Raw genomic sequence first — 14624 nt, 5'->3', positions numbered from 1 at the left:
ACACTGTTATTGGATGCATAAAATACAGAACAATTTGAGGCAGCAAGTTTGATAGAACGTTTCGAGAACTATAAGAGCATTTTATTTCAGAGTAGACAGGGAGAAGACCTTGAGCTGGTTCTTGAAGGATAGAGGTAGACATTCTTTAAAAACTAGTTCAGATGTTACTTCATCATTCATTCATTCAACAGTATTTGTTGAGCTCCCACAAGTTACTGGACACTCGGAGTTGACACTGTTCCTGAACTCCAGGGGCTCCCTGGTTCTGTATTTTGGTCTCATGCATTTATTGTATCATTCAGCACATTGCACTGTATGTCCTTGTTGAGTATGTCAGGTTCCTGCAAAAGATCTTGCACTTAACAGAGACCAAGCTACATTCTTTTTGGTATCTGTTTCAGCACAACAGTGCTTGACATATGGTAAGAGCTCAAGGAGTGAGTGAATGAATGAATAGATGAGTGATGACAAGAAAGAGAAAGGGCATTTCTGTGGGGAACATGCATGGATAAAGGTGTGGAGGCAAGAATGACCACAGCATCTTCCAGAGAGAATTCCAACCTGATCTGATATGAGAGCTCATCCTGGAACAGTTGATGGAGTAAGATTCATTGGAGCTAGAGTATAGAAAAATTGGAATTTTAAGATGACATGTGTTAAGCTGATGAACAACAGGGAGCTACTATAGGACCTTGGGGGAAACTAAGGAGGTTGGCATATGGTTTGGAATTGCATTGATCAAGTGGTCCTAAATAAAAAAGATTAATATGGCAGAGATGGAGGCAGAAAGGCAATGCACAGGTGTGTGCACATACATGTGTGTGTTTAATGTGTGTGTTTGGGGGTTGTAAGGAGAGAGGTATCATAGCCATCCAAGCAAAAAAGCATGAGCAGATGCTCAATATGGAAACATTCCCATTTCAAACAAGCCAGAACATGTAAAAATAGACTGATAGGCCAACTCTGTCCCAACACAGCTCCGAGAAAACATCCTTGGAATGCTGATATACAGTGCACTCACTCATGTATTCATTCTTGCATTCATTCAACAAATATTAACTCAGTGCTGGGCACCGTGCTAAGGTCTGGGATTACAGAGATGAATAAAATAAAAGACCCTCCAAATTAAAGCTATTCACTCTGTTAGAGGATTAATCACATTAGCGATGACATAAAATTGCTCAAAATTGAAGATGAAATACTCCTTCTGCAAGTTCTTTAAGCTTTCATTCAAAGTCTGATATTTTCTGGCTCAGCAATGTGGTTAAGTGGAAGGCAGACAGATAAACCTGGTGCTGAATCCATCTCTTACTAGTTACCTGAGTTGATGTCAGTTTCTTCATTTGTAAATGGGCATGATTCCTACATTATAGGATTGTTGGGAAATTTAAGGAAATGGTCAACATATGTGAAGTGCCTGGGTAAGTGCATGGCACATTTCTGGGTGCATGGCACATTGAGAGGCTGAACCTAGAAACTGCAAATCCAGGCTACATTACTGTCTGGCTTCTAGTCACATTTAGCCAGGGGGACACCAACGGAATCAGAGGGGAAAAGGAGAAAGAAGTTGGGTATGTTTTCCCCATAACTCTCCTACTCCCTCCTTCTTCATCTCTGTGTCCCTGGCAGAAGACACATCCCTCTGAGATGCTAGGTCCCACCAAAAGCCCCAGCTCTACTCTGGAGCTTGCACTAGGCTCCTCTCCTTGCTCCTTCAAAGCAGTGGTAACGCTTCCTGCATTTCTTACCCCTGCATGGGTGCTTCACCATCCATTATTGGCTTCTTTAACTCTGCCCATATCGCTGTAAGTTCCTTCGTTGGTCTCATCATTTGAACCATCTAGGCTGAATGATAATTCCTATCAGTATCTTGACTGTTACAAAGATACTAAACTTTACCAGCAAGGCCACAACTTCTCCAAGTGTCTTCCATGAGTTATTCTGCGGAAAAGAGGTTTCTATGGTCAAATAAGTTCGGGAAATGCTGTATATATGATCTCCCTCTTTGAGAGTCACAATATATATTAACATATTAAAGGTTCAGAGAAGTCTGAAATGAAGAAATGTGTTTAATTTCATTTAACAGCATTTTCTATATTCATTTGACCATGAAACTATTATTTCATGTAACACCTATTAACATCCCACACTTGAGGAAATGCTGAACCAGGCTAAACTAATAAGATAATCTGTCACATTTATAGCGGTTTGAGGCCAAAAGAACATTGCATTTGGAATCAAGATTTGCTACTTCTTGTCCTGAATCTGCAGCTAACTCACGGAAGACCCTGGGCAGACGTCTCACCCTACCGGAACTCAGTCTCCATAGAGAGGCTGGAGCAATGATCTGTTTTTTCCCTCCTACAAATCTGACTCCAATGCACACTCAATATTTTCATCAACATGAGCAATCTTGGCAGTTGGGGTAGATGTATCTCAGGCATGTTTTGCTTTGTTTCTTTTGCAACTGCAGCTTTTCACCCCCAGAGTTTTACTTCTTCACAGTTTTCCTATCAGTCAAGACTCCATAATTTCAAACGCACTTGTATCGAACTACACAGAAATGTTTATAAAGCAGCATTCCACCATTTTTAATGTTCTTTCCACTCTAGCACACTACAATTTCTGCAGTGGTAAAGTGATGGTACTGAAGGTATCTCCAGACCTAAGGTCTTATGATGAGCTGGATGTGCTACTTTTCATTTAGTTATTTATGTATCATGGAGAGGAGAGCCCCCAAAAGAGTCTTGTAATGTAGTGGGTCAGATTCCCTCATTCTCAGAAGGTCTAATCCAGAAAAGCAAAGCCTGAACACATTTCAACTTCTTTTTTTTTTTTGCGGTATGCGGGCCTCTCACTGTTGTGGCCTATCCCGTTGCCGAGCACAGGCTCCGGACGTGCAGGCTCAGCGGCCATGGCTCACGGGCCCAGCCGCTCCGCGGCATGTGGGATCTTCCCGGACCGGGGCACGAACCCGTGTCCCCTGCATCGGCAGGCGGACTCTCAACCACTGCGCCACCAGGGAAGCCCCACATTTAAACTCTTGATGATGACTCTAGTGATACATAAGAGTCAAGGCATCAAATAGCGTCTTAAACCCTAGAAAAACCAGCAAGAAAAAGCTCTGTCTATAGCCACCAGAGCAACCCCACAGACATTTCACTCTGCTTGGCTGATATTATTCCATCCATAAAGCACAGTCCAGATATTTCTCTCCACAAGGCAAATTGTAGCTCACAGGAAATGGAATGGAATACAGATTTCAGTTCTCAGAGTTTTAGATAAAAATGTAAATGAGGAGCAAGACAATAATTAAACAAATCATTCACAGGAATTTTTATGGCCTACTTAAAACCCATCAGCAGAATTCAAGACACAGCAAGACATTCTGAGTCCTCAAAATAATTGATCTGAGACAAGGCAAACACTCATCTAATCACCATACTAGAGCTGAATCAAAGGAGCAGAGTTTCTGACTTTCTCATACTTTTTCTTTTTTTTCCCCCCTAGATATTTGAGGAGAAGGTGATGCATCAAATTCCAAAGAAAGATCAGCAAGATAGTCTCATATTAACAGGTGATATGATCTATCACCCAACTTCAAAGCTACCTGAGACGGTGATGACTAAAATTATGTGTAAAGCAAAACCATCCTTTCCAAATGGGGACAAGGAGAGGAAGGCACTCTGTGAAATGACTATTTTCTGTGTAGTTAAAAAATAAAAGTGTTCTCTCCAAAGATGAAATTAAAATTTCCTTAATGCACAAATCAAAATGTTGAATGCACTTCATAATTATTGACTAACGTTTGGAATTAGAATTGTGATGCACATATTTGGTCGTCTCTCAAATAGTCACATATCTGTATTATACACCACTTGGGACAGAGCTAAAAGCCATCTGAGATGAGCTCAGTGTAAATGTAGATGTTTATCAAGGTTGATGTATGGGATTTGATCTATGGCTGGAAAGGGCCTAGAGTGTAGGCTGGGGAAATAGAGTTATGCAGAAGAAAAACTCTGGAATTGCCAAGAGAAAGAAAGGATGCTAGCAGTTAAAACCAGAGGAAGCAGGAGATTAGGGCACTTATTGTTTCCTTTCTACAAGTGAGACAATGAAGCTGAGAGAGGCACGCCATCGAAGTTCCCTGGTAAGTAGCAGAGCCAGGAGGACAACTAAAAATGGACCCTAGGCTGGTTCTCTTCCCTGCACATTTTGTTGGCCTCCAGCCAGGTTCTGGCCCATGTAGCTTTAGGACAGTTCAGCTATAGGGAAAACGGTATTTGCCTCTTAACTTTTAAGACCCATGGAGGGTCATTCTGGGAAGAGAGGTAAAACTGTTACCAGCTTGATTTAATTAGGGACATATTTTTACTTAGAAACAATTCTCTCCTCTTAACATTTTGCTTAGCATGTTCATACCCTTATATGTATGGTGCACAAAAGAACTGGATTCTGCAGCAAAAAGTACAGGAAGACCCTTCTTCCTTTCCCTTATGACTTTGGGTTTAAGAACAGTCTTCTCCTATCTAATGCACAAAGCAGGGAGGGTTCACTTTATTTCTCTATATAGCACTGAAGTCCTTGACCTCTCTGGGAAGTTCATCATGCTCTCCTCTGTGTTATTTCTGGATTCTGTGCAGGACTTAGGTTAGAAGTTACCACCCAGATTGCACTTATAGTGGAGGCAAAGTGGTCAAGAACTTGCATTCAGACAAATCTGGGATCAAATCCCAATTTACTAAAAGTGACTGAACAAGTTAAACTCTTTGTGCCATAGCTTCCTCATTTAAAACAATGGGGCAATAGCACCCCCCACCCAAAGAGTGTGTGATAGATTCTCTTGGTGCCTGAGCTGGGCACCGTCCCCCAGCTGCCCTGAATGTTGGCTGGGCACACCCTGAATCGATCATTTGCATAAGAATCCTCTTCTTAAGCTTCTGATTCTAGGGAATCAACTAAAGACAGAGTTGTGAAGATTAAATGATAAATCCGTTTGCACATTGCCCAGCATGGGTAAAGTATTCCCAAATAGTAGCTATTATCATATTATTAGCCACATATCTGGAACCTTTAACACAATTCCTGGCACTTCGAGGTGCTCGATAAATTATACAAAGTGAAGCTAATAAGACGTGAAATCACGTCTTGCCATCTATGCCTCCAATCTGACTACGCTGAATATCCATGGAGGTGTCTGTATTGACCTCTATCTCTGTCATCTCCAAGTAACACTTCCACCTCTATCCATTTCTATATATTTTCCTTTAACCACAACAGCCATAAAAATGTCTATTGTTTTCCTAAAGACAAGATGCTTATCGTGGAGAGAGAAAAAATACAGTTTCTCTTCTTAAGAAGTATAAATGTGTTCTCAGATTTCCTATCAACATAAAATAAAAGAACAGTGCATATCATTAGATTTCAGGAAGTATTTAGGGATAAACCATTAAACCATTATAGCTTTATAAGTAACCACATTAATGGGATAGTGATCTATTTAAAGTACTTACTTGCTTTTCCTCCTCTTTAAAATGCTGGAGTAATGATAATACTGAGTGTATGATCTGAGGAATTCAAATAGCTGAACTTGTATTTTTAAAATTTATCATTGCCCTGTGAAGCAGAGAGCAGGCTATTGTAAATAAGTAATAAAATTAAACAAGATTCTGACACTTGATGATTCAGATGTCATGACCCATGGGATACTTTTGCTATGAAAATTAGTGGTGCTTCTGGGTTGCTTCCATTTCACAACCATGAAAACAAGTCCATCTCCCCTCATTCAACTGCCCCCCCCATCTCTGTCTGCTAAACAGACCAAACCTTATTTAATCCCAAAAGAGACAAAACACAATGAACAAGTTTTATGAATATGGGTTTATTCTTTTGCTTGCATTAGGAAGTATGAACTTACATTTCCCATTGTTCCAGAGAGCATTATAAGCGCAGGTCAGAAGTGTTAGGGAGAAGTGGTTTGGCTTCATGGCTCTGTAGGAAAGTATTTAGCCAGAAAGACACATCCTGTTATAAGAGATAAAAGTGTTTGTATTCATGATGAAATTCAACAGCTGGGCAAAAAAAAAGGTTGCTCTTCATCAAAAGAGGGGCACATTCCAACAAAATAATTCTCCTTCAGAAACTCTAGTGTCTGAGGCAGATAAAAACACAGAGACTCTAGGGTATATTTGAGAATGTCAGGACATGAAAATATCCTTAAATATGTATTACAATGATGCTAGATGCCTGAAACCTGGAAATGTTGGGGTACTAAGAGGGGAGGTATTGGGTCTAGGAGAACAGAGGTTGTGTGGTCTGTACTCAGTAGGGAAATGAAAGATAAGTAAGGTTGGTCTGGTCCCCAACCTAGGAAGCAAACTGGCATCACAAGAAGGTACAACCTACCTCTTTTTCCATGGAGAATGGCCAAAGAATAGTAATTAGCATTCAGATTCATAGGCTTAATCTTTGGCTAAGGAAATCACGGCAGAGAGAGGAATGTCAAATAACTTGCTGGAGGTCACACATATTAAAAAACGTTATTTTTGGCCCTCAAACTGAAATTTCAACGTACAGAATGCCATGTGCTTTACGCACACGATCGGACAGCAGCCCTATGAGATGAGAAAATTGAGGCTCTGAGAAGCTAAATGAAGTACTCAAGATGTTACCAGTCCTCAGTGGTGGAGCCCAGCTATGAGCCCAGGACTTTTGCCCAACTGTTGAATTTCTTCATGAACACAAACACCTTTATCTCTTATAAATAGGATATTTCTTTCTGGCTAAACACTTTCCTACAGAGCCATGACTGCCTGCTAAGTTCTGTCACTTAACTGCTAGGTAATACTGGCCAACATCATATTATAATCACCTATGTATTCACTCAGCTCCATTATAGACTGTGAGGTCCTTGAGGGGAGGAACTGTGTCTTGTTATCCCTATATTCCCAGGACAAGCCACAGAGCTTGGCTCAAAAATGTTTGTTGAATGAATGAATGAGTGAATGGACTAGATTAAATGGTACCTAGGATAAGCCTGGTTCTCAGGCATGACTATAAACGGTGTGATCATGAATGGAAAATTTTTAAAATGCACATTTTATATGATGTGTGACATTTCCCACAGTGCCTTTATCTACCTATAAAATTTCTCATTCCTTTGTGAAGATCTCCCTGACCTTCATCCAAAGCGATCACTCCTTCTACGAAACTTTGTTAATACATTTATTACAATAGAAAGAGGCCAAAGAGAACAACGGGCCAGGCTTCCTCTTGGATAAATATCAGTTTCTTCATCTATGAAATGGTGATCCTTCCTCCCATTGGCACTTAAATGAGTAAGTACTCATTTAATATGTATTGAGTGATTTCTGGGTGGCATGCACGTATGTGCATGGTCCTAAAGCAAAAGAGCACAGTAGGACACAGTTCACGTTCACGGATTTTATAACTTAGTGTTGGAGACAGACATGGAAACAGATAATTACAACATAGTGTAGAAAGTGCCATCTTGAAGACTATGTGCCAGGCGGGCCCAGAAGAAAACTGCTGGGCTCAGCCCTGGGATTTTAGGGAGAATCTCTTCAATGTAATGGCTAAGAGCTCAGGCTCTGGATTCCAATCCCAGCCTGACCACTTAGCACTTGTGTGACCTCAGGCAATTTACTCAATGCAGCGGTCACTTCCTATTTCCCTGTCTGTAAAATGGGAATAATATTAGCTTCAACCTCAGATGTTTGTTCTGAAGATGAAAATGGTAAGTAACGTCTAAAATTTAGCTCCGTGCCTGACGCATAGTAAAAGTCTGACAAAGGCTTCACAGAAGAAGCTGTGTCTTGAACAGTGAGTTAGAATCTGTTGGAGAAACAAAGGTATTACCTGGAGAAGGCCTTCTAGGTGGAACAAACAGAATGCAAAATGGTTGCGATGTGTGAGGTTTTCAGTTCATCAATTTTAAAACCCACAGTAAAAAATACACTTGACATCACAATTTGGTACACACACATAACTAAAACCATAGTTTAGTAAAACAATACTTACTCTCACTGTGTGTAATATACTCTGATTTATTCCATTCCATTCCATTCTACTCTATTTTTTAAAAATGTTAATGTTCATTGAGTTAATTTTGTGACCTTAGTGGGTCAAGACATACAGTTTGGAAAACACTTATTTTAGAACACAGTAAATGCTTGGTTTTCCATAGCTGAAGTGTTGGGAATAAAAGGAACAAAACCTGATTATGCTACACATTGTTCCTGTTCCTAGGCCCTGATATGAATAAGAGTGATTAGAGATGAAGTGGAATAGAAAGTCAGGGTCCTTATCCTAAAGACCCTCATAGAGAAGGGAACCCTCCAACACCGCTGGTGGGAATGTAAATTGGTACAGACACATGGAAAACAGTCTGTAGGTTCCTCAAAAAGCTAAAAAAGTATAGTTGCCATATGATCCAGCAATCCCACTCCTGGGCATACACCCAGACAAAACTATAATTTAAAAAGATACATGCACCCCTACGTTCATAGCAGCACTATTTACAATAGTCAACACATGGAAACAAACTAAATGTCCATTGACAGATGAATGGATGAAGATGATGTGATGTGTATACACACACACACACATACATACACAATGGAATATTACTCAGCCATAAAAAAGAATGAAATAATGCCATTTGCAGCAACATGGATGGACCTAGAGATTATCATACTAAGCGAAGTAAGTCAGAAAGACAAATATCATATGATATCACTTACATGTGGAATCTAAAATACGACACAAATGAACCTATCTACAAAACAGAAAGAGACTCACAGACATAGAGAACAGACTTGTGCTTGCCAAGGGGGAAAAGCGACGGAGGAGGGAAGAATTGGGAGTTCAGGATTAGCACCTGCAAACTATCATATACATAATGGATAAATAACAAGGTCCTACTGTCTAGCACAGGGAACTATTGGTATATTCAGTACCCTGTGATAAACCGCAATGGAAAGGAATATGATAAAGACTATATATATATGTGTGTGTGTGTGTATGTATAATTTACCAGATTACCCAGGTGCTTGATGTGCAGGTGCTGAGGAACCACTGTGGAGTTCTGACACAATTGGTTTTAAGGGTCTGAGTGATCATTCTGGCAGTGGTGTGCAGGATGGCTCAGCAGGAGAGTGGACTAGGGGGATGCCATGGAGTTATGCTTTGATGAAAGCTCTGAATGACTGCTAGATTCTATTATGATAAACTTGGCAGTAAATTACACACCTCCTCCTAAAATTCAGTGCCTTTCCCAGGACGTTTAACCCTCTATCCTATTTATGCTTGTACAAAGATTTGGCTGGGGCTAGAGAAAGCCCAGGGCCTCAGGGCTGCATGAGAAGATCTGCTTTCCAAGGGTAAGAGCATTTGGTAGTTAAAGTATTAGAGAGGCTTGTCATGATGAATTTTATTTTTAGCAAGTGATTTGAAAATACTATGCACCTGATCTGAACTCTAACCCATGGGAAATGATTTTTCATAAATAGAAATGTAATGCATTTTCTGAAACAGTATGAAATCTAGGTGGTTATCAGAGGCTACTTTGTTAAAATTATCTGCTGGTATTTGCCGTCAGAGACTATTTGCAAGCAAAGTTTTTGGCAAATTAGGATTTAATGGTTTGAGAAACTAGCATTTAATGAGTGCCTACTGAATGCAAGTGCTTTTATACATATTATGGTAGAAGTTCTCGTAAACAACCTTCACTTAAACTGCTAGATTAACAGGGTTCCCATTCTTTTGATAAATTTATTAACTAGTATCTATTATAACTTTAAAGAACATGAGTGGCTTGCAGATTTTTCTTTAGAATACCCGTGTACTTCCATTCACATTGGATGAACTATATGTTCACCATATATTTGTTTATTCAAATTATACTTGTTATTTTTATTCTGTAATCTACCAGGTATAACATGCACATTGATGCAATATATTCACAAAAAGAAATATTTCATTTCATGAAATCTAAGTTGAATGCTTTGGAAAGACTTGATAAAATAAATGAACTGCTAAATAAAATGCTGAATTAAGTTGGAATAGCACAACTATAAAGGATAAAGGGGAGTGGTAAAATTTTTAAGTGCTGTTAAGCACTCATCCTATTTTAACAAAACTGACACTGGAAATCATTTTAAAATGCTTTATACACATGGTTCATGCCAACGGTCTGGTCAGTGGGCTGTATTCTCCAAGAAAAGCCCTTGGCTTTCGATGAGAAGATTGCTAAATAAAAGAATTTTTATATTTATTTTGAAATAAGCTATTTAATGTCTATATGTATTAGTTTTTATTACTCACTGATATTCTGATGACCTAATGCAGCATAGTGAACCATACGAAAGTCAGTGGCTTAAAGTAACAATAATAGTCATTTTGTTAATGAATCTGCATTTTGGGCAGTGCTGGGTGGGACAGCTCACCTCTGCTGTATTGGGGCAGCTGGAAGGTTGGGGGCTGGGGTCACGTGTAGCATAGTGCATTCACATCTGGCAAGTGATGCTGAAAAGACTCTAACAATCTTGGGCTGGCACAACAGGGGCTCCTTGGGCATCTTTTCCTCTGTCTGTGTGGCTTCTCCACATGGGCTCTCCAGCATGGTGGCTTCAGGGGTGCCAGAGTTCTTACAAGTCAGTTCTGGGCCCCCAAAGCACAAATCACAAAAAAGAGTGAGCCAGGTGAAAGCTATATAGCCTTTTACGATCTAACCTTATAAGTGTCCTTTCCACCGGAAGCTACCCATCAGAGCATTTACAAATATGCACCCAGGTTCAAGAGGAAGCAGCAGGGACCCTGCCTCAGATGGAGAAGCGTCAGTGTTACATAACGAGAAGACCACATGGGATGAGAGACAGTTTGGCCACCTTAGGAAAATACTATTTGCTACACCTGCTTTAACTTATTATTCTTTTCAAATAACTGGCTAAAGATCCTGATATCATTACATAAAGGAATTTCATTGGAATTAATTTAATTCTTACAGCAAACCTCCTAGATGGGCACCATAGTTACCATGCTGTGAACCTGGAAGCTGAGGCTCAGAGAAGCCGAGTGACTAAAGCTTGCCCTCTTCCCATTAAAACGCTCTGCCTTTCTTCTTCTGATAGGATTTGAGGCTTGTGTTGTATATGTAAGCATTATGACCATCCCAAGACCTATAAACCAGCACAACCCATTGGGACAGCAAGAAACTGTGATGGACAAAAGGGAGTTCGGATGATTTCAGTTCCACTGCACATCAGACACCGCCTATATAAGTGTCTCTAAATCTTTGCTATACATTAGAATCATCTGGGAAAACGTAAAAAAATTCTGATTCCCAAGTTGCATCCTATACCAATTAAATCACAACATCTGGGGGTAGAAGCCAGACATCAGTCATATTTAAAGATTCCCGGATGATCCCAAAGTGAAGCCAAGTTAGGGAGCTATGACCTAGATTCTCCCCAGTCTAATGCCTCTTCATTTCAAGTTTCTAGGAAGTCTTGCCTCTCTATCCCTGTCTCTGTCACTGTCTCTTTCTCTCTCATTTTTGCTATTGTACTTGGTATCTCTAGTTCTCCCCCAAACTGCTTACCCCAGGGATTTTACTCAGGTAGTATCTTCCGCCCAAACTTCAGACCCTTAACTATAGCAGAGAGCTAGCTAATCAGTGTCTTTACTGCTCTGCAGCTTGGTTTTCTCATACGTACTATAGGGAAATGATGATGATAATAATAATACCTACATTGCCATGTTGTTATGAGGATTAAAAGAGATAATGGAGGACATATTCAGTAAGCTTCTTAAAATATTTGTTGAATGGATGAAAAAAATTGAATCATTTCTTAAATTTATTTTATGACCAAAGAAATTAAGTCAACATGAATCTGGTTTCAGGTATTAAACACAGATTAAATATTCATTTTGGGACACATATGTTTTAAACTTAACACACGGGTTCATAAATAACACTATAAAGAATCCATTCCTTAAAATTTTAATGTAAATATCTATATACAAGGGTAAATAATTGGGGAATTTTATCTCCTCTGACAAGGTGGGGAAAGGCCATTTAAAAATATTACTTTCTCCCCTTCAGACAGAGAGTGGAGGTGAGGTACAAGAAAACCAGGTTCACATGCAAGGGTCATGATAAAAAATGCAGGTGCTGTGAAACATTTATAAGGGCCAAGTGTAAGGCAGTATGTAGGTTTGAATCTGAAATGACATTAAGATCTCCCACAGGCAGATTTGAAACTTCCAGGAAAGTCTGAAAATGACATCTTTCAAACCGAACAATCATCAAATATGCCCAAGGCATTACCTCAAAGTACTTTGCTAATGAGATAGGCTGAAGAAATGGCTAAAAATAATTGACCCCAGTTTTACAGCTGAAAGTTGTAAAAAATAAAAAAATAAAAAAAACAAAAAAGCTATTGCAGGGTACGAACCTAGAATTAGGCATTGGCAACTGTTTGGCATATTAAATACAAACATTAGGACATGTCTGGCTCAGTACAGAACCATTGCCAATAGCTTTTTATTCACTAACTTCAAATTGCTTTACAAATGACTTGATGTCATCTTTTCTCCTGTAAATTTTATTCCCCTTGTACAGTGCTATGACTTAAAAAAAAGACAGTCTCCCCAATATCTAATGAGATGTTTGCTCCAATATCTTATTAGGTCCTTGCACAATGCTGTAAATTAGGCAAGGCAGATTTTATTGTTCCCATTTTGTAGATAAAGACATTGAGGTCTGGAGAGGTTAATGACTTGCTTACTCTTTCAAAGTCTTTCAGATGTACTGCTCTGTCTCAGCTAAACAAAAACCACAGCACAGCAAGGGTACCTGTATAAGTGTTTTTCAGGAAGGAAGTCAAGATAGGAAGAAGGAAATTAATGTTTATGGAGCATTTATTATGTGAATTTATTCGATACAATGTGGAGAATTTCTTCTGGTGTGTTAAATATAACAAGTAGGCTATAAATTGGATGTATCTAATCATCTCAACTTGGAAATATGCAGAGGAAAAAGATGGGAAGAAAATATACCAAAAGGTTCAATTTTGATTACCATCATTTATCAATTTTCTGTCATAAACATGTATTATGTGGACCATTGAAAAGAATAATTTATTAATTCAACTTGTCTATGGAGTATATACCAGGCATTGTTCTAGACACTGGAACTTGGCAGCGGAGAAGACAGATGCAATCCCTGCCCTTATGCAGCATACGTGCTGGAGGTGAAATGAACAATAAAGAGGAAAATCAGTCCATCCATCAATCAAAAATATTTCCTATGGTGACAGTGCTACGGTGACTGTAGGGATAAGATGATAACAAATGTGCAAGACGGGAGTCGGGGCAAGATGGGCAAAATTGAACATAAACTTGAAGGATGTTAAAGAACATACTATACAAGGTCTCAGAAAGAAGCATGTCAGGGCAGGACACATCGAGAATAAAAGCCTGAGGTAGGAATGAGATTCAAGTGGTGGAAGAACAGCCTACAGGTCAGTGTCACCAAGCAGAGCCAGAGATGAGGGGGCAGAGGAAATAGGTAGTCAGGGGCCGGATCATGTTGGGCCTTGGGAGCCATGTAAGTTGTCTGGACTTTATTTAAATATGATAAGTAAATTCGGAGTTTCTTGAATGCAAGAGTCCTCCCTCACCAGCGGGGGAGATACATTTGAAGACCCCAATGGGTGCTTGAAAGTGCAGGTAGTACCACAGTACCAAACCCTATATATACTATGTTATTTCCTATACATATATACCTATGATAAAGTTTAATTTATACATTAGGCACAGTAAGAGATCAATAAGAACTAATCATAAAATAGAACAATTATAACAATATACTGTAATAAAAGTTGCATGAATGTGGTCTTTCTCTCAAAATATTGTACATATTTAAGGCCTTTTCCATCTTAACTAATAAGCACTTACCATGCACTGTGGCTGTAACTTTTGCAGCTTGAGGTGTAACTAGCATGAATTTCTTCTTCCTCCTTCACAATCTCATGAATAGAAGATTTGATCTTAGCGACCTCGACATACGATTTTTTTTTCATTTTACAGTTTCTCTTTGGCATATCTGAATTGCCAGCATCACTACTCTTGTGCTTTGGGACCCTTATTAAGTAAAGTGAGGGTTACTTGAACATAAGTACTGAGATACCAGGACTGTCAACCTGATAACCAGGATGGCTACTAAGTGACTAATGGACAAAGGGATGATTCAGGTCCTGCTCAGGATGAACTGAGGTGGCGCCATATTTCATCATGCTACTCAGCATAGCATGCAATTTAAAACTCACGAATTGTTTACTTGTGGAATTTTCCATTTAATATTTTTGAACCATGGTTGACCATGGGTAACTAAAACCGCAGAAAGTGAAACCTGTGGATAAGGGGGTACTATTGCATGTGTTTTGGGTAGGGGAATCACGAATGATCTGATTTACGTGTTGCAAATACCTGTCTGGTTGCATGCAGAAAAGGGCTTGTAAGGAGGAAGCAAATGAAGGAGACCAGAGAGTAAGAATTGTTCAAACTGTCTAGTCCAAGTAAGAAAAGATGATGGTTATTAG

At 39.4% G+C, this 14624-nt stretch overlaps 1 protein-coding gene across 14 annotated transcripts in view; it reads right to left on the bottom strand.

The window, feature by feature from the left end:
• DAB1 (DAB adaptor protein 1) overlaps positions 1-14624 on the bottom strand; it is a 1205719-nt gene that overhangs the window by 459762 nt on the left and 731333 nt on the right. The window contains exons 4-5 of one of the 14 annotated variants that reach the window (XM_067006924.1): positions 5918-6024; positions 5514-5616 (exon numbers count right to left, since the gene is read on the bottom strand). The exons of the other annotated variants lie outside the window; for them this stretch is intronic. The gene's annotated coding sequence lies outside the window, so the exon portion shown is untranslated. The remainder of the gene's footprint in view (positions 1-5513; positions 5617-5917; positions 6025-14624) is intronic. 14 annotated transcript variants of the gene reach the window in all.

The sequence above is a fragment of the Kogia breviceps genome, chromosome 1 (assembly GCF_026419965.1).
Source record: "Kogia breviceps isolate mKogBre1 chromosome 1, mKogBre1 haplotype 1, whole genome shotgun sequence".
In the NCBI taxonomy this organism is placed as follows: Eukaryota; Metazoa; Chordata; class Mammalia; order Artiodactyla; family Physeteridae; genus Kogia; species Kogia breviceps.
Note: the sequence above shows the minus strand (reverse complement) of the source record. Positions and strands in the feature narration are given on the sequence as shown.